Genomic DNA, 19,241 nt, shown 5'->3' with positions numbered 1-19,241 from the left:
GAATTGTTCAGTAGTCAGCACTTTTACAATCTGTCTGGTGCCCGAATATGGATTTAGGAGCCTAAGTTTAGGACCCTGTTTTTGAAAACTCTGACCTAAAAGTACAGTAACCATGAACAAAAATTAGGTGCCTAAAACAATCTTTAGGGAAACTTACCCGTGTCAGTTTTGAATATTATTGTGGGTGCTGTGGTTTGTTATAATATGATGTGATAGCAAGAACTGTTCGGCAACTGAGAGTTGGCGGGTGGGTCAGTCCCAGGTACCCACAAAGTCGCAGTTGAATCTTCTGTCCCTGCCTTTAGGCAGCCTCCAATTTCATAGCATACGAAAAAAGAAAAGTAAGGCAAATGATAGAAGGGATGGGACTTTTTTTTTTTCTTTTGGAGTGTGTGTATGTGAGGGGGATGACACATTTCCCAAGCAATGGAACGCAATTGCAATTTGATCAGTTAGCAGACTTTCTCACACACAGCCATACAAGATATTTTTAAAGGAAGACTTTGCATGGAAGTCCTCATCAGTTTGGTTTAATGGTTTTATTCAATATCTAGTGCTGTTTGTGTATTTTTACAGTGTTACTTTTGTCTTCCCAGAGAACATAATAATAAACCCTTAACTATTATTATTGACGCTGAGCATCATGCTTTATTAAATCTTGGCAGACAACGCTGCCCATAGTGATCCCTTCCTATCTCCCTTCCCCTACCTCCCACACCAGTGCAACATTAAATCAATAAAGCCACAAGAAATAACTCAAATTACTTAAGTAAGAAGGTACTTTCCATTTGAGTTTACCTCAGGCAATTTAAACAGGCCCCCTTGAAACAGTGACAAGAAGAGTTATAGGAGCTTAGGAGCACCAGACACCAATTACAATTTGAAAACTAAATGCCATAATTAACAAGACATATACTTTAATCTAAAGCAACTCAAATATGTGGCTGGATAAAGAAAAAAGGTAAAGGTAAACTCTGTAATTATAATAAATCGGTGCACTGGGGAAAGGCATACCTTTGAGAGATCTTCTTTTATTCTGCAATTAACTTTCAAGTGTTTCATTCAAGCGCCCCCCACACACACGTTCACTGCCTATCTCCCTTATACCCCGTGATCACTCTGACCGACTCCTCCAGTTTTGTGTGTGCATGCTAAGTGCATTGGGAGTAAGGCTGTGTGAATAACTGAATATTTAGTTTAGGTGAAGGTCTAAAAATTTTTTTTTTAAGTTTTGGATCAGTCTGAAACTGAAATGTTTCAAAAGTTTTGGCAGACTGAAGTTTTGAAAAAAAAATTCATTTTGGGTCAACAAAAACAGTTTGGTCAACCTGAAAGTAAACATTTTGTTTTGATTTTGTGTTTTTTAAAATGTTTTCTTAAATAAAATGGAGGGAAATTCTGAAGCAAAATCTCTTTCCAAAGTGAAATGTCAAAATATTTCATTTCAGAAATGCCAAAACGAATGGATTTGACACACCTGAATTTTTTTCCTTTTTTCTGACTGAAACAATTTACCATAATTGATCCAAATTTGTGAATTGTGTTTTGGTTGACCCAAATTTGCATTTTCTGGTAGGGAGGAGGAGGAAGGGTTTCCAGAACAAATTTCACCCAGCTCTTGTTAAGAGTGCAAGAGGGCCGACGTGGAGGTTATCACACCCAGATTTTCACACCCAAGTGCTCAGCATTGGCAGTTTTACCATTGACTTTGACTGGAACAGAGTTAGACCATGCTACGTGCTTATGAAAATCTCACCCCAGATTTCTCTAGTACAGAGGTTCTCAAACTGGAGGGGAGGCCCCCCTGGGGGACACGGAATATATTCTGGGGAGGTGTGAGAAGCGTGCGGGGGGAGTACTGTGCACATTTTACCCATAACAATGAATAACTAGGCAAGCTAATTCCTCCAGACATATCAGGTCCTCAAATGGTGCTGTAGATTTCACGGATTTCTGTTAAGCTTGCATAATATTATACAAAGGCGTTGCCATCTGTACGTTAATCTGTTTGCTACAATGCAGTACACATTTAATTGTAAGCATGGACCACAAGTTCAGTTTTCCTTTTGCTCTTATTACAATAGATTGTTGGCTCAGTTTGAATCAATGCCTTACTGTTTCTAATATTTAGTCAGAGTTGCATGTTGATTTTTTTTATCAGTATAATGTGGTGTTTAGATGCTGCTTATAATTATTAGAACTGGGAGCACTGGCTGTTGGGAGTCTGAAAGGACAGGAAACAGGAAGGAGAGGGGAGGAGTTGAGGAGGCTGAGTGAGAGTTACAGAAGGTGCAGCAGCAGCAGCTTGGTAAAGAGGTTTCCACTGTAAAAATAAAGTCCTGTTGAAGTTGTTAGTACCTTGCTTGGTTGATACAACATATATGTACTTGTATGGCGGGGGGAGAGGAGGATCAGGGGCGGCTTTAGACCCCAGCGCGCCAAGCAGGCGCTTGGGGCGCGCCGCCTTTCCCGGGGCGGGTCTCATTTGGCTCGGTTGAGCTCCGCCCGGCATGCCTGCAGCAGGTCCACGGAGCCGGGACGAGCGGACCTGCCGCAGGCATGACTGCGGCGGGTGCCAGGGTCCCGCGGCTCGGTGGAGCTGCCGCAGGCATGCCTGCGGCAGGTCAGCCGTCCGGGCTCCGGTGGACCTGCCGCAGTCATGCCGGCAGGAGCTCAACCGAGCCAAGATGACCCGCCCCGGGAAGGGCGGCGCAGCGCTCCGCGCTGCTTGGGGCAGCCCGATTTCTAGAGCCGCCCCTGAGGAGGATAAACTACTACAGACACAAAGAAGAGGGGCATTATCAAGTACGTTTGAGAACCACTGCTCTAGTATAATTGGACTTTCAAAGAGGCCCAATTTCTCTCAGATGCATAAAGAGCATATATCTGTATATTTCGCTTTACATTACAATCAAGTGAATAAAGATATGTGCCTTCTACTTTTGCTTGAATATGTTTAAATACCTGCCTAATGCATTTATTCTTTGAAGAGAGCCCTATTTATATAAACCTCTGCTTAGGCCATATTTTTGCCATCTGCGATAGGCTTTTAGAATATGTGTTGATGATAAACCGTCTTGAATTCCCTGATGCTCTTGCTAACAAAGATAAGTGAGAAAAATCAATTTTTTTAAAAAAAGGAGACACAGCACTTTCCTCTTTTAATTTACAAAAGCATTTGCCAGAATCAGACAAGTATGAAAAGGTAAAGAGAAGGGACTTTTAAAAGTGGAGCTTTATGAGTATAAGACGAATGTGTCAAGGTTAAAGTAGTCCACTAATCCCAGAGTTGGAAAGAAAAGCTGCAGTTAATAAAGTCTGTCCATGCAGTTTTATTCACTTGCATGCACTTCACTGAAGGAAGAAGAGCAGTCTGGAGACCAATTACAAAGCACTCGTCTGATTTGTTTAATCCCTTTATTTCCTTTTTTGATCAAAATAACGATCTTCCCCCTCCCCCAGGAATTAAAAATATCAAACTTGGTTTCGGTACAGACCTGTTTCAGACACACAACATCCTATAACATTAAAAAGCCTTTTCACTCTTTGACTCTCGTATCTTGTGGAATACACGTGAGTCAGGCTTTTCAAACTCCCAGCACCCACAGCTGTGGATGAACTTTCGAAAAAGGTCAGCATCCGTAGCTTTTTTGCAAATCCAGTCTCTTGTTTTGGCGGGTTAATATGGAAGCAGAGATCCTTAGAAAATCTGGCTATCAGAGCCCGATTTAGAGCCCTCAGGCACACAGGGCAGTTCCCATTGAATTCAGTGTCATTGAAGGCAACGGTGACAGGTTTCAGAGTGGTAGCCGTTAGTCTGCTGTTAAGTGAATTGTCTCGTTAGACTGACCTCACACTTGGTAAGGCAACTCCCATCCTTTCATGTATTTATACCTGCTCCTGTATTTTCCACTTCATGCATCTGATTAAATGGGTTCTAGCCCACAAAAGCTTATGCCCAAATAAATTTGTTAAGTTTCTAAGGTGCCACAAGGACTCTTTGTTTTTGAAGACAATGGGACATGCATGCATGTAGCTGAGGGCAGAACTGAGCATATAATAGACTTCTAATAATTCAGAGCAAATATAGATAGAAGATCCCAGCATACTGAGGTGGGGTGGTTTCTAAATATCATAGGCCAAATTCCATCCATCGCTATTGACACACAACTTCAATTGTGGGCAATGGGAGTTGTGTGTGAGTAGCTGAGGGCAGAATTGGACCCTTTAACTGTTACAGATCAGGTCCTAAGGAGTTAATCATCTGCTTGGGTGAAGACAAGAGGCATCAAGATTCCTGAGGTAAAGAATATCAGAAAGGAAAGCATTCATTATTATAGGTTCCAACTTAGAAAATAGAGTCAGATGAGAGATGATGGACAAACCAGTGATATAGTGCCTGAGGATTCAGCAGAGATTGTGATATATTGTTTGAAGGTTTTGGACAATATTGCCCAAACAAAGAAACTCTTTTAACCCAAGGGCAATAGTTTACTGCTATGGCCCTCAAACCCAGTCAATATTTATTTTATTAACCTGGTGGATGGATTTAGTTTAGAGTGTGTCTGTGGTTTGTTTGAAGTGGTTTGTACTTGGAATTTCTGTGAGAGGTAAACAACACTGAGAGTCACAGCAACAGTGGACTATTGTGTTAAACTATTGCCTTTTGTACAGAGACTGCTGACCACTTGTTTTGGTTTTGAGGGCATCAGCATATGCTTCTTTTCCTGACACAACCTCAAACATTCAAAAATCGAAAAGATTAATAAATATTAATGGAAAAATATTTTCTGCTGGAAAAATATTTTCCTCACAAGTGATTGCTGGTTTTGCAGTGCAATATTTTTTTCCTTTGCTAATATTGTCAGACATAATGATATTGTTCACATACTAGCAAACTTCAGTGACGTGCAATGCAGCTGCACTTAATTTTGTTAAGCCATGTGATGTACAGCATTTCTTGACATATGCAGATTTTCTTTATTGTAAATGAAGCTATTAGGAATCTGTTTTCATTGTTGTTTTGTCTCTTTGTGTTTTGGATTATTCAGACTCATCATAGTTGTTTATTTGCAAAAGATGTTTATTTACAAAATTAACTCCATGTGCTTAACTACATTCAGCATATGTTTGCAACCGTAAGGAGCTGGTGTCTCTTTAAGAAGCTATCTTTCCCCTGGAGGCAAGCCTGGGAGATCCTGTATGGGAATTTTCATGGGCTTGAACACCCATCTCCTGGGAAGCCTAACAGATCCTGTGACTGCTTATTCACGGACTTAAAATGTATCTTTTCTTTCCGGTCAGGATGGAAAAGGAAAAACTTCTTGAGCTGCGTGACTTGCATCCCTACTAGTGGTAATATTCACCAAGGAAAAGATATATTAAAAGTAGCCAGTTTTTGAGACATCAAGGTATAATGAGCGGACATCGAGGTATACTGGTACTGTCCTGATTTGAAGGGACTTTTTTGGTGTACTGGTCCATTTTATTGAAAGAACTATTTTGTCTTTTTCATTAAAATCTTGGGACATCGGCAGTGTAGCCAACCTCAAGCATTCAAAAATTGTGAACCAGGTCTCAATGTAATCATGAGATTGGTTTTTAAAATAATGCAATTTAAAAATAATAAACTTTGAGCTGCCTTCTGGTATTTGAGCCTTTAGGATTCACATTCTTAAGTTTCCTTTGCAGCTGTGAGGGCTAGAAATGTCTTTTTAACTGAAAACCTCAGATCTCACAAAGTAACTGGATTCCAGGAACTGGGACTTTAAAAAACAACTCATCAAATACCATGAGACTTGTGATTAAAATTGCAGTTGGCAACACTGTATCTGGTCAGTCTGGTCTTTTCCATTAGTGCTGCAGTGTGTGCTTCATACAATGTCATTGCTCTCCCCCGGTGTGACAGATTTCTGTTACCAATCTGCCTGAGGCATCAGGTGATCAGGCTGAGGCCACAGGATCACTAGGGGAGGGGATGAAGGAGCACGCCAAGTGACTATATTTTAAAGCTTTATTAATAAAATAACAGCGGTGAGTGCTGAGTGCTCCCCACGTCACTATAAGGAAGAAAGAAAGCATTAGTCCTGCTCCCTAACCCATTGTCATACTCACACATGCACAACCCAAGGCTAGCCAAGCCTGGGTGTAACATAAGAAGAAGAGGGGGAGGGGTGGATGAGAGTTCTGTCCTGTGCACAGGCTGTCCAGGGTCCACTGTTGATCTCTGATTTGCTTCAGCTCTCGGGAGGGTTTTACGTCCTGGGGTCTTTGGGGAGTATTTTGTTCAGGGACCTCTGTCCCCCATGCTCTTTGTACCAGTCCAAACTGGCCTTCTGTGGCTTCCTCAGCTTTCCCAAAACACACTGGCTTCAGGGACGTGAAACTGTTGTTTTCCCCCTCGCTGACCTTCACTGTCTCACTAATTTTTGCAATCCCCTGCAGTCTTGTTCAGCTTACTTCTTTTTTCTCGCAGTTGGCTGGGGTTGGGTAAGATACCGATATGGCTGCAGGCTTCTTGGCTGCATTGAGTCTGTTCGAGCTCAGTGACCTTGGACTGGAGTCAGAGTCTTATCTTCGGACTGAGCTGAAGCATCCAGTTAACTCATTCCCTTCTCCCTTCCTCCCTCTACAGCCTCTCGTAACCTGCAAAGGAACCTTTCACTCCACGCTCACATCTTCAACCCTTCCCGAAATCCTTTCCAGTGCATCTCAATGCATTAGCAATAGACAATGCTGGTGCTTACCCAGGGGACCCCATGTGGGGCAATTTGACTGTGACCCCTGGCCTATCTGCTTCTGAGTTGATCAGCAAGGGAATGAAAGCCACCTCCACTCTTGGCAACAGTGGAGAGATGCAAAGAGGAGAGCTGAAGCAGCAGTGAGTTCTCAACTCAGCAGGAAGGATATCTTCAGGCCTGTGGCCAGCAAGGTGGTGGGGGGAGAAAAATAGAAAGTGAAGTATGAGAGAGTTGGTGGGGAGGAATTGGGTTAGAGAAGAGAACAGGAAATGTGAAAGACTAGTAGGTAGAGTCTTGATGCTAAGTTGAGGACCGGAGACCAGGATGGGGTATTGACCTGAAAGATATAATAAGGGGAGAAGAGATCAGGATGGGAAAAGAGGGAGACGGAGAAAGAGAGGAAACAAAAAAACAGAAATAGCAGGATGATGACAAAAGACACTGACAGAAGTAGTGAAACAAGAAGCAAAAGTTGAGCTATAGCTGTGGGAAAGCAATAAAGAATACAACAGGAGGGGGAATAAGGTAAAAACTTACACCATGTGTGAGGGAGAGACTGGAGAAAATACCAGTGCCACAGTTGGATAAACATACTAAATAGCAGGTGACAGGGGAGGGGAGTAGACAGGGATGAGAGAAAATGGCAACACGTTTTGAAAACATGGTTATCCTATTGCACATCAAGGTCACAGGTCAGATCTACGGATAATTCTCTCTCTAAGGGTGTGCCCTTCATCTCTTTGTAATAATCTAGTAGGAGACTGCATCTAACCTTTCATACAGTCTGAATCCCCACACAGTACATGTGGCATCTCCTCAGATTCTGAATATGAATTACAGTCTACAGGAGGTGCATGGGGAGTACGTACCATGTGTGATTGACACTGAATAACCCACATGATCTGTGCCGACAAGGGTGCACCCCGGATCAAATGTTTAAGCAGGGTCTCCACCACTTGGCATCATGAAAAGTGCTGTGATGGATGCCACCTTGCTGGGGCCTTTACTAGTTTTAACTTTCTTTCCAGCAAGCAGTGCTAAGCAACACTGCCCAGAACTGTGGTGTCCACAAAGTTTCCATGTACAGCCATGATGTGAATAGTGGTACCCAAATGTTTGCAGCTCTTAAGCTGTCAGAGTGAGTTTAGAGCTTAAATATTGTCTGGGGGCACAATTCAATAGCAAATGTTTGCAGAATAATGCTTCACAGTTTCAAAGGCGCTTCAGCAGTGGTGCAGAAAGCTCCCATGTGGTTTATTTTTCTCTCCTACTCCATATAGATACTAATTGTGAATAACACAGATCTGCCAAACTGTGATGTACCTCTTCAGTAGTTATAGGAGCTCAGCATTTAGGTAGTAGCATGCTAGATGTGTTAAAAATGGTGTCTGTCCTCCTTGTAGTATCCATGCACATTAGAGTGACCAGACAGCAAGTGTGAAAAATCAGGACAGGTGATGGGTGTAATAGGAGCCTATATAAGAAAAAGAAAATCAGGACTGTCCCTATAAAATCAGAACATCTGATCACCCTAATGTACCTCGCAGTCATACATGATTTTATCCTCACAACACCTTTGCAAACCAGGAAAGTACTAATTTCCATTTTACAGAAAGGAACCTGAGGCACATGATAGATTAAATGACTTGCCCACAGTCAGACTCCCTGCGAGAGAGAAATGAACTCAGGTCTCTTGAATCCCAATCCAGTGTCCTGTCTGCTAGACCATCGTCCGATCCCATGCTGCATTTAGAGTAGATAAGGACAATGGGCCAAATTCACCCCTTTCGTAACAGTTGTGACCATTGGTATGGTGAAGTTACAACAGGGATGAATTTGGCTCTGGGACTTTATACATATCCTCTTATATTTCTTCTTTATCCTCCAGCTTCTTATTCCGCTTTCCTCTGCTCCCTGGGGTTTAGTTCTCTTGCACAGTTGTATTTGCTTGACTGATGCACTGCTACAGATTTTCTCAGAGAAGCACCCTGCATAAGACAGCTGTGATTCAGGTTGCCCAAGTGAACCAACTCTAACAGCTATAAGCAATATGTAACAGTCCTGAGCCACTCTTTCCTACAATGTTTGCTGTGGTCACTGGAGTGGTAAACCATACCAGGCATGATCTTTCCCTCTGGCACATAGATTGGCCTGCAAACTTTGTGCTGGGCTAATCGCTGTGGTCAGTCATGGGTCATGCAGTGTCTGCTCACAGACAAACCACCACAATAGACTGTAACATTAAGCCCTGGCGCTGCTATGTGATTATACAGTGTGTCATTCTGGACAACGCACTAGAGCAGTTTTGTTATTCATTACCAGCTCCTCTGAGAACTGTCTTTTTTTCCCATCTTGCTTCTGGCGATTGTTTTAAAAATCATTCATTACAGTAAAAATTTGCTTTATTTCTCAACAGTCCCAACCATGAGGCATTTTGGATGACATATTCCCAGTACACACACACACATCTCATGCTCATTCCCTTTCACCCACTTCTCACACTCACCCCCCCTCTTTCACAAACAGTACACACGCACCCTCCTCCCCTCACAGATATTGACCCCCTCATCTTACCTGTACTACACCTCACACTCACTCTATCTCTTGTCGACTACATACATCCACTCTCTATTCTCTTCTCACACTCCCACACACATTCTCTCACACATCTCTTCTCTTTCACAATCACCCCACAGAGTCCCTCCCACACTCCTCTTTTTCTGACCCACAAAAACATACCCAGCACCAAGTTCCTTTCTTCCTGGATGGAGTTGTAAGGGGACTTTAATTCAGACTTTCCTTGCATTCATACATGGAAGCACTTTTCCAATGGGTTTGAGCTAAGAGTCAAGAAATGACACGAGTTAGTGGTTGGGAAAACAGTAATAATATGTTTTAAAAAACACACAAGATATTTTCTTCTGGACATAGTTATTTCAGTAATTTTATATCACCTAATTATCTTGCATTTATAAAATGTATAAGGCAGGCTGTTGTCTCCCACTGTGGATCACCCAGAGTGTTCTCCTGTGAGCATGTCGGGATTGCCGTTCATCAGGTTTCCCCCCCAGCTAGCGGACAGGAAAGGTTGAAACAAAGATGACTTTAGTTCTGATGTCTCTATTTTTTATTTTTATTTATTTATTTTTTGCTTAGGACTGAAATGAGGGAATAGGGTCCTTGATTGAATGCAAGCTCCTGTTTAAACAGGATACATTTCATGCTGCCAAGAGGACTCTGACAGAATTAAACATAAAGATCTTACTTGAAAAGGAAACTTGATTTCATATCTTGACATGGGCTTTATTATTTTATTTATTTTTACAATGGACTATTTGTGTGTGTGTGTGTGTGTGTGAGAGAGAGAGAGAGATATTTCTCACTCTTACATTGACACCCTTTTTTGCATCTATAAATATTCAGGTTAGTACATCCCCAGCACTGGCTTTTGGGTGCTGGTGATCCTGAGCTGTCCATTTTGTTGTTAAAGGGCAAGTCCGATGCCTTGTTTAAATTTTAAACAAACAAACAAACACGGAATCCATGTGTTTCAAAAGCTACTTTGTTATTCAGAGGATGGACAAAAAACTCAGAGGATGGTACTTTCAGTTTACATTTCATGCTATGAGGCTGTTCCCTTCTTAGTATCAGACGAAAGGATGAGTCCACTAATGATGTTTACCCACCTTGGCCTTAAATATGAAAGGGATTCTGTTATCATTAGACATTCCAGAAGAAACACTTTTAGAACATCAGCCAAACTGGGAAAATGGGAGGAGGTGGAAAGGGAGGGAGGGAAATAGGTATTATTCCTATTACACTGCCTCACCGTCTGCTTACTATCCACGTTAGGGCTCTCTAATTATTCAGCACCATCTAGCGGTAGATGCTAATATAGCAACTCTAAACTCCAGCTACAGCAAAACAAGACCATTTTAAAATTGGTTAGTATCTGGCCTACGCGCTAGGACTCTGTCCCTCCCTGTATATATTATTCACAATTTCTAACCGGAGGGAGAGTGCTGTCAAGTGAGTAGATCAGGGAAACTAGGTTTCACGACTCTTGGATGCTATTCTGCCACCAGCACCAATTTATGGTGTGACCTTGGGCAAGTCACTTAACCTCTCTGCACTTCAGTTTAGCCATTTGTGCAATGGCTACAGTGATACTTCCCTGCTTCCTAAAGGTGTTGTGAACCTTATATAACCTCAGCAAAGTACTTTGAGGTCCTTTGATGGAAGGTGCAATATAATGTATTATTGCAAAGTCACACCATGCACAGGCTGTGCCTGCCAGTGGTGGGGAGTAGAATAGGGACACTTCTTTAACTCTACTGGCATGCACTGGAGTAGGTGAGATTTTGGGAGGAACAGCTGGCATGTATTCTAGAACCACCAGAGGAGCTGAAATTCTGTGAAGATAACAGGTCCGATCCTCTGGTGCAGTGCAGCTGCTGAACATCACACCTGCTGGCTGCTCTGAGTTATGCTGGAGGACTGTCTTTGCATGGAGCGGGCTGTGTGCTCCTTAGCCATAGCTGAAGATTGGGGACTATGTGTCTATTTGGGGTTAAAAATTAATTTAAGAAAGAATTTTTGGGGGAAGATGTCTCCCCAGTGGCACTGAAATGAAATAGTCTTTGGTAATCATGGTGCAGGGATGCTGTACAGTTACTGACCCATCACTAGGGGTGTACAAAATATTCACAATGACATTTGAAATGCTCAAGGATGGGTGCTTTGGGTCTCAAAGAAAATAATTAAAATATCTGTTTTTAAGTGTTTGATTAGGGTCCTTTTGATGTGTAATCATAGGAATGGCCTTTCCCTCTCACTCTATGGCCAGCAGTCCATAATTGAGTGTACTGAATTTCAAAGGTCTATCTCAATGGGAGCATGTCAATGGATCATGTCAGTCAGTCAGTAATTTGAAAGTGCTCCCTGTTAATTTGGTAATAACTGTATCCTGGGTTAAATAAACTCAGAGGCCCTCAGGATATGATTCCTCGTTTGTAGAAAGGAAACCCCCTCAAGAAGTCATGTAAATAATATTGCTATTTCTCTACCCACATCTAAAGAACAAAACATCTATGTAAGATTTTTTTTTAAAGTTACAGTGAATTTAAGTCTTCAGTTTGAGTTGATAGCACTGGAAACTGAAGTTTGCTGTTTAGCCACAGAACATGAGCAGTATCGATGAAAGCTTCACCACCGTATCCCACAAATGTTCCTTATCCCTGAGCTAGTGGAAGGAGTGTTGCTCTTGATGATACTTTCAATTCTTGACCTATTCTGATGAGCTGCCAAGAAGAGCACCTTAGTGCCAGATGCTATGTGATGTGGACATCTGGGAAATGGAATGAGACCCTAAGTTCATTTCTCATAGGTTGCCCAACAGCCATTAGATGATAATGGTGTTTGATCATTAGTATTACTTAAACTGTATTAGATCTGAAAAAGGCAGATATATGCCCTGATTCAACAAGATATTCCAGCATGAAATCATGCTCATTATGAAGTTCCCTCACCCATCCATCTTGTTTTAGACAATGCCAAAAACAAAAGTATTCCAGAATCTTTCTTAATGTGGTGGTTTATGTTCTGTCACTTATTTGGCACTCTGATGCTGGCATTTCAGTGCTGGGGTCTGTGGCTTGGGGAGTTTGTTTTGAGGAGGGAGTATTTCGTCAAGTTAAGAGTTTAGATGTATAGATTCCAAGCCCAGAAGGGGCCATTGTGATCCTCTAGACTGACCTGTATAGCACAGGCCATGGAACTTCCCCCAAAATATTACTAGAACAGATCTTTTAGAAAAACACCCAATCTTGATTTCAAAATGGTCTGTGATGGAGAATCCACCATGATTCTTGGCAAATCCAATGGTGAATTACCTTCAGTGTCAAAAATGTATGCCTTATTTCCAGTCTGAACATGTTTAGCTTCAGCTTCCAGCCACTGAGCTCTGTTATACCATTCTCTGCTAGACTGAAGAGGCCATTATTAAATATTTGATCCCCATGTAAATACCTAGACTGTATTCAAATCACCTCTTAACCTTCTCTTTGTTAAGCAGTATAGATTGGGCTCTTTGAGGCTATCACTGTAAGGCGTGTTTTCTAATCTTTTAATAATTTTCACGGCACTTCTCTGAATTCTCTCCATCCTTCTTCAATTGTGGGCACCAGAACTGGACACTGAATTCCAGCAGTGATCCACCAATGCCAAATACAGAGGAAAAGTAACTTCTCTACTACCAGAGATTCCCCTGTTTATGCATCCCAGGATCACATTAGCTTTTTTGACCACAGCATCACATTGCGGGTCAGATGATTATCCACTTCAACCCCCAAATCTTTTTCAGTCACTGCTTCCCAGGATAGAGTCCCCCATTCTGTAAGTATGCCCTACAATCTTTGTTCCTGGATGTATATATTTACATATTGCCCCGTTAGAAATCATATTATTTGCTTGTGCCCAGTTTATCAAGTGATCCAGATTGCTCTGTATCAGTGACCTGTTTTCTTCATTATCTACCACCTCCCCTCCCCAATTTTTGTGTCATCTGCAAACTTTATCTGTGATGATTTTGCGGTTTTTTCCCTGGTGATTGATTTACAATGTTAAATAGCATAGGCCAAGGACCAATCCCTGTGGGACTCCATTGGAAACACACCCACTTGATGACGATTTCCTGTTTACAATTACATTTTGAGGCCTATCAGATAGCCAGTTTTTAAATATGTTTAATGTGTGAAATTAACCTCAAATTAAAAAGGTGGCAACTAGTTAGAAAGTTCTCCATGAGGGACTTCCAGCTTCCCCCAGTCTGAAATAGTTCTGATTTGTTGGCCTTCAGGGCACGCTGCAGGTGCCCCTATTTACGTGAGCTGCTGTGGAGGGTAGGTTTTGATGGGGCTCAGATCTGTGTGAGGGGAGAGGAGTTTTATGTTCTGTTGGCTATTTACGTTTATTTTTGAATCTTTGTAATTTATGGCAGGGACACCTAGAACCTTGGATAAATGCCGCTAGTTATTTTTACAAAAATCTCCCCTTGAGCAAGACCTTTTACCTTTCCGGGCTATTATTAATTGGTTTATACTTCCATAAGGTGTTTTATTTTTCAAAGGTTTCATTGTATTTTCCTTATATCTTTTAGAGAAAAGGAAATCAATTCCTTAAACAAGTTGGTTCTTTCAACAGCTTTTCTTTTATGTGGACCTCAGTGTAAATAAGCCAAAGAGTATCTGAGCTGGATACAGCCTAGTTGCCAACATTTCCAGATATATTCTGTGGGTAGGTCAGCTCTCTAGATCAACCAGGGGTGTTTGTGCATCCAGCTGAATTATAGGTTATTTCTAATATGTCTGTCCTGTTTATCAGGGCCTCAGAAGGTTTGAGATTCAAATAAGCCTCCAGGAGTTTGGATGTTTATCCCAATCTATGAAAGCTCCATGAGCCTTCATCGTTAAGTAAGTCCTCTACCCTGCAGTTGTCTTCTTGTGGGGAGGTGCAGTGACTTGCTGCCCTCTTTGCCTCACATCTTTCATCATTGGGGAGAATGGCAGGTCTGAGTCTGGTGTCTTCCGGGAAAATCTCCCTTCCTCTCCATTAGCAGAGAATAGGGGCATGGGGTTCTCTTGTCTTTCTATCAAGAGCCTGATCCAAACCCCACTGAAATCAGTGGGAATCCTTCCATTGGCTACAATGGGCATTGGATCAGGCCCCAAGCAGGAAAGCAGGTGTAGCCTCCTCAGGGCTTCTCACCTCTATTTATCTGATGGGTTTGGAAGTGGTTGAGGCTTTTCCCTTATCTCTAATTTCCATGTGGCCCACTTCCCCTCCCTGGGGTCTCCTTACTGAGGACCACACACATCATATGAATGATAACAGCTATAGGTCACAGGTAGAGACAGCAAATAGAGGTAGGCCCTCTTACTCAGGCAATGCACCCACAATTATTTTTAAAATATATCTGTGTGGGAATGAGGGAGGGGGCCAGAAGTTTCAATAGAGGAGTGATTAAGTATTCAAATAAGCCTCTCTCTTCCACTCATTTGCTGACCACCACAAACTGGAGAGCATTTAAAATTCTTTCCTGGTTGACGGACAATCAGTGGGATATACTCTGCCTCCAGATCTGACTTTGACAGCATTTTGGGGACCAGCAATTGTGAGGGCTAATTTTGCCTTCTTTGGGCCTACCCTCAGTCTGGAGGAGGTACAATGTGTAACTATGGATCTAAATATTTTTAGTACATGATGATTAAATGCTTTCTTCTCATTCTTTTTCAGTCATTGGGCTCTCAGACAAGATTATATCAGTTAACTACCTCTACACTCCAGGCTCCTCTTCATCTCCGTGCTCATTATAATTACTAATATGTATAGAGTTGTGCACACAGATATAAAGACCAAAATATTCACCAGATGTCGAAGGTAATTATGATATATTTTCATATGCCTGTCTCCATTTGTACAGAAGTAGGGCTTCAAAAATGTTTTGGTTGTAGTCCTAATCCAAATTTACTTCACCAGCCTCAGGTACTTGCAGAACCACTTATCTCTAATCCTAGATTATCTCAGTACAGGGATTTCTCATGTTACTTTCACAATGCCAGAAGCACTTGTCAAATGGAAATAGAACCTAAGAGAGCCACATGGAACACTACCACCTGGGGTCACTTGTCTCTGCCTGTGGGCAACTCTTGCTTCACCTTTACAAGAAAATCCAGAGAGAGCAAAATTGTTAGAGCATTAGCAGCAGATTCAGTACAGATTGTGAACTGTTTAGTACCCAAAGCACTGATGACAGATCCTCAGCTGGTGTAAACTGCCATATCCCCACTGCAGTCAATGAAGCTATGACAATTTACACCAGCTGAGGCTCTGCCCTAGGGATTTTGTGTGTGGACCTAAAAAATGAATCTGAAGTTCTCCTCTAATTTTTACAGCCAATCTAATTTATATAACACTCTGAATTTCAAATTGCCAGTTAACACAACATAAATTAGAGGAATGCTAGTATCTTTATAATTTTATTTGTTTTTCCTCTAGGAGACATCATTTTTTAGCCTAATGATGGCTATGTGCTGTAGTTTCTTTTCCTTAAAGCCAATATTACACAAATCTATCAATGGATAATAGAACTCTCTAAACTGGACATCTCCAGATTGTTGGGAACTCTAAAATCCCCTAACCACACCCAATGAATCAGTGGAATTTGTGTGTGTGTGTTTCCAAGAGCATGGATTTTGACACACAGTATTTCTTCTGATTAACTTCTGCATAACACAAGACTAATTCAGTGGCTGTCAGATTAAATGTCATGTTTTCTTTTCAATTTATATGGTATTTTATTTAGGGATAGGATATAAATTGGCAGCAGAATTCCCACCATGCGTTGTTCATAGATTGTACTATGTTGGCCCATGACTTTTTCCAGCTCCTTGTCCACTTCTTTTAGTGTGTTTTGTTCAGTACGCATCACTGATTTCTTTTCTTACTCCCTCCAAACACATTTGGGCTGCCCTTTACATAACCTGGCCATGGCCTACAAGTTTATTCCTATAGGGTCTTTACTCCTTCATTTTGGGTCACCATTGACCCATAGTCAGAGCAACTATCACTACTCATCCAGAGTCAACTAGTGGTCAGAAGTAGAGCTGGTTGGAACATTTATGACTAAATGAAATTTCATAAAAATCTGCAGTTGCATCAAAGACAAAGCGTTTCACAGAGATATGTTTCAGCAAAGCTTTGTCTGGATGGTTTTTCAAGTTTTAGGACTCCCTGGTCACACTTCTAAAGAGAGAGAGAGAAAGAGACCAGATTGAAAACTCAGGATTTTGACTTGAAAACAGCCTTTCTGACTAAATTCTGTTTCACAAAAATGTTTGAAAAGTTTTGGTTTTGTTCCAAGGTGGAAGAAAAACAAATTTTGAAATCTTGAAAGTTATCATAAAACAGAAGTGTTGTCTCTGCAAGGCTCTCTAGTAAGAAGCTACCTCATGCTGTTATCAACTCGATTCCTGCCTCTCCCTGCTGCTGTATCACTTTGCACAGCAAACTCAACTAAACACCTAATTGTCCACCAAATGTCTTCCTTCCTTTAGAGCATCATTCATGGCAGTCACCCTGCTGTCTTTGGCAGCTTCCTCAAAGGTGACCTCACACCAGTGTATAAGTTAAGGGTGTTAATAAAGAAGGAAGCAAACTATATATCCTCCACTTTTCACCCTCCTACCCTAAGAGGCTTGGAGCATTTGATCTAAGACACTTCTAGCTTACATGGTCCTGGGAGCTGAAACCCTCTGATTCCTTGTGAGTCTGGGCAGTGCTTTCCTTTGGCAGTGCTTCCCTTTGCTTGCCAAGACATTGGCTGACAGACACTGTGGTTCTTGGTGATTATTACACAATTCAAGTCTACTCTGAGACTACTCTCACTTAGATGGTGAAACAATAAGGCCCCAGGACTGCATCACCATAAATGTCTCTCTGCCAGCAGTATACAGAAATTATTTACATATAGAGACAGACCTCTATATTTCCTGGAAGTTGCAGACATGGACAAGATTATTTATGCCCAGCATTTTGAAGCCATTGTCTAATTATTTTAAGAAATCACCAACATGTTAGCATGTGTTAATGAAAAATTCAAATGCATATGTTACCTGGCACTCAAAAAGGCAAGAAACGTGAACTTAAAAAAATAAACACACTCACAAAAATACATTATGGATGTAATTTGTTATAGTTTTGCAGTCAACATCAATTTTAATTTACATTTACATTACTTTTCATTTAAAATTCTGCCCTACTGTATAAGGACAGACTCTTTCTATTGCTGATCATTATTAGAATATTATAGTTTCTAATTCTTTCTGCTGAATATATGAAAGAAGTACATAAACTTCCTCTTGAATTTCACAGGTATGAGAATACTGAATCCTAAAGGGAAATAGACTACTTGAAAAAACACATTTCTGTCAATGTGTCAACAATAATGTTTTACCTACTATAGTTGTAAGTAACACCTAAAATTATTGTCATTGAAGGAAATTAGTGGGGAAAATGTTTTTCAGTTTGTTTATTCTGTGCATTTTATAGCACTTTGTGTTTAGTCAGTTCCATGCATCCTTTGAATAGTTATTTTCTCACTCACTGAATAGTCTCTTATAAACATTCAACAGGAGAGCAGAGAAATCTTTATCTTATATAATATAATATGAAAATTGTGGTGCTTTTGCTCTAACTCATTCTTAAACAAATGCAGATGGTTTCATGCCATATGAAGGCCCATTTTTCCTTTCTCTAAAATGCCTTTCTTTACACAGCTGCTACATGACTTTTTTTTTTTTTCCTCCTGAAGTGACAAATGTGACCAAAAGGTTTTCAAGGCTCAGTAAATCAAGTAAGTCTGCTTTCAAGTGTTGGTGAACCTTCAACAGTATGTGTGGGGGGGAAAAGACATGTTGTTATCTTCACAACAACACATACGTAACACAGCCAGTGTGGGTCTTGAAGTATGTAATGTAAAATTTAACACCTGCTCTCACCACACTGGAGACCTGTACAAGTCTTTCTCAATTCACTTTCCCTTTGGTAGTATGTGGGAATTACTAATGCATTAAGCAATCAACCTTATTCTTAGAAGTGTGTGTCTCTCTCTAGCACACCCTCCCTGCCTGCCCCAAAGTCAGCTTCTTTATCTATCTATTAGACCTGGTCAGAAAATGGTATGTATTTTCCCTGTATAATTTCAAAAGAAATGAAAAAATATAGTTTTTTTCCTAATTTTTTGTGGAAATTGTCCAGGTTTAATTTAGAAAAACATTTAAGTCTTTAAAAAATGTTTTCAGTTTTTTAATGAAAAAAATGGAAAATTTTGATCAAAATCAAATCTTGCGGATCCTGGTTGGCTAAAGTTTTTCCAACCCTTCTGTAAGGTTTAGGGTCTCCCTTGCATAGAAAATGCTGCCCATCTTCTTGATCAGGAAGAATAGCCTGAGACAGCATAAACCCAGCCCTTTTATATCGAAAGCTTTTTCTTTGTCTGGTGGTGTCTGGAAAAGCCCAGTATGAACCAGTACACGCAAGCCTCCCAAGGGGGTGGTACCTCTTTAGTGGTGTTTATAACCTATGCAATTCACCCCAATCACCCTGAGCTGTGGCAACCTTCCCCTCCCTCCCCCCGGAGTTACACGCCACCCCTGGCCCACAGTGATACTTAATCATTCATAAACTTAATGCACTAGGTTTCCCCAAAGATCCTGCCTGCGGTTGCAATATCTGTCACATATCCCCATAATGAAGTGGTTGTGCCTAGAGTGCTTGACCAACATCCTAGTGGAACTGACAGGTTTATTCCCTGGGTGGTGTGACAGCCAATACCTTTCATCATTTCAGATGACAACAGTTTGAGTAATAAACATTCTTCCCCCTAGCCTGGGCTCTGTGGCATAACCTCAGTTTGACCACCCCTGCTTTTCCCCCACCCACACT

The sequence above is a fragment of the Mauremys reevesii genome, linkage group 5, assembly GCF_016161935.1.
Source record: "Mauremys reevesii isolate NIE-2019 linkage group 5, ASM1616193v1, whole genome shotgun sequence".
NCBI lineage: Eukaryota > Metazoa > Chordata > Testudines > Geoemydidae > Mauremys > Mauremys reevesii.
This window is presented reverse-complemented; position numbering follows the sequence as displayed.